The sequence below is a fragment of the Stigmatopora nigra genome, unplaced genomic scaffold (genome assembly GCF_051989575.1).
Source record: "Stigmatopora nigra isolate UIUO_SnigA unplaced genomic scaffold, RoL_Snig_1.1 HiC_scaffold_168, whole genome shotgun sequence".
Taxonomy (NCBI): domain Eukaryota; kingdom Metazoa; phylum Chordata; class Actinopteri; order Syngnathiformes; family Syngnathidae; genus Stigmatopora; species Stigmatopora nigra.
Window position 1 is genome coordinate 1 of NW_027551694.1, and position 2,500 is coordinate 2,500.

The window sequence follows — 2,500 nt, forward strand, 5'->3', positions numbered from 1 at the left end:
AATCTTCCACGGAAGTTGGAAGAACCAGGCGAGGGCAGACCGTCGTGAGTGTTCTTGGCAAAGTCCTGGAGCCAGAACATATAAAACTCTTCTACGGAAGAACCAGGCAAAAGATCCAGAGGGCCGGAGGACCGAAGCTCCAGAGCTCCAGAGATCCACACTAGAGAGAATTCGTGGGTGTCCATGACTTATGCCTGGTGGTATGGACATCCAAAAATCTTCCACGGAAGTTGGAAGAACCAGGCGAGGGCAGACCGTCGTGAGTGTTCTTGGCAAAGACCTGGAGCCAGAACATAGAAAACTCTTCTACGGAAGAACCAGGCAAAAGATCCAGAGGGCCGGAGGACCGCAGCTCCAGAGCTCCAGAGATCCACACATGAACGAGACTCAGGGTGTACATGACTTATGCCTGGTGGTATGGACATCCAAAAATCTTCCACGGAAGTTGGAAGAACCAGGCGAGGGCAGACCGTCGTGAGTGTTCTTGGCAAAGTCCTGGAGCCAGAACATAGAAAACTCTTCTACGGAAGAACCAGGCAAAAGATCCAGAGAGCCGGAGGACCGCAGCTCCAGAGCTCCAGAGATCCACACATGAACGAGACTCAGGGTGTCCATGACTTATGCCTGGTGGTATGGACATCCAAAAATCTTCCACGGAAGTTGGAAGAACCAGGCGAGGGCAGACCGTCGTGAGTGTTCTTGGCAAAGACCTGGAGCCAGAACATAGAAAACTCTTCTACGGAAGAACCAGGCAAAAGATCCAGAGGGCCGGAGGACCGAAGCTCCAGAGCTCCAGAGATCCACACTAGAGAGAATTCGTGGATGTCCATGACATATGCCTGGTGGTATGGACATCCAAAAATCTTCCACAAAAGTTGGAAGAACCGGGCCAGTGGCAAAAAGTCGTGAGTGTACGTGCAAAAGTCCTGGAGCATGTACATATAAAACTCTTCTACGGAAGAACCAGGCGCCGGAGACCGTCGTGAGTGTTCTTGGCAAAGACCTGGAGCCAGAACATAGAAAACTCTTCTACGGAAGAACCAGGCAAAAGATCCAGAGGGCCGGAGGACCGAAGCTCCAGAGCTCCAGAGATCCACACTAGAGAGAATTCGTGGGTGTCCATGACATATGCCTGGTGGTATGGACATCCAAAAATCTTCCACAAAAGTTGGAAGAACCGGGCCAGTGGCAAAAAGTCGTGAGTGTACGTGCAAAAGTCCTGGAGCATGTACATATAAAACTCTTCTACGGAAGAACCAGGCGCCGGAGACCGTCGTGAGTGTTCTTGGCAAAGACCTGGAGCCAGAACATAGAAAACTCTTCTACGGAAGAACCAGGCAAAAGATCCAGAGGGCCGGAGGACCGAAGCTCCAGAGCTCCAGAGATCCACACTAGAGAGAATTCGTGGGTGTCCATGACATATGCCTGGTGGTATGGACATCCAAAAATCTTCCACAAAAGTTGGAAGAACCGGGCCAGTGGCAGAAAGTCGTGAGTGTACGTGCAAAAGTCCTGGAGCATGTACATATAAAACTCTTCTACGGAAGAACCAGGCGCCGGAGACCGTCGTCAGTGTTCTTGGCAAAGACCTGGAGCCAGAACATAGAAAACTCTTCTGCGGAAGAACCAGGCATTTCCATACCAAAGTCCCGGCGGTATGGTCATATCTCTTCCATGCAAGTTGGAAGAACCGGGCAAAGGGGCGGACATGCAACCGAAAAATCATTTTAATCAAGAACCGGTACATGGAAAGAGAAAGAGGACTGAAGACACGAAACCAGGTCTGTGAGCTAGGGGGTCGGCACCAGCCCAAAAATGGTGTCTGCGTCCATGCCAAAGACAGGGCGGTATGGACGTAGAAAAACCATGTACCGGAGATACCTTTATGACAAAGGACGGTGCATGGAAAGAGAAAATGAGGAGCGAAGACACAAACTGTGAGCTAGGGGGTCGGCACCAGCCTAAAAATGGTGTGTACATGCAAAAGTCCTGGAGCATGTACATATAAAACTCTTCTACGGAAGAACCAGGTGCCGGAGACCGTCGTGAGTGTTCTTGGCAAAGACCTGGAGCCAGAACATAGAAAACTCTTCTGCGGAAGAACCAGGCATTTCCATACCAAAGTCCCGGCGGTATGGTCATATCTCTTCCATGCAAGTTGGAAGAACCGGGCAAAGGGGCGGACATGCAACCGAAAAATCATTTTAATCAAGAACCGGTACATGGAAAGATAAAGAGGACTGAAGACACGAACACAGGTCTGTGAGCTAGGGGGTCGGCACCAGCCCAAAAATGGTGTCTGCGTCCATGCCAAAGACAGGGCGGTATGGACGTAGAAAAACCATGTACCGGAGATACCTTTATGACAAAGGACGTTGCATGGAAAGAGAAAATGAGGAGCAAAGACAAAAACTGTGAGCTAGGGGGTTGGCACCAGCCTATAAATGGTGTTTAAGGGTGTTCACCTGCCCGAAACCAAAATGGTGTGCTGACCGATAGG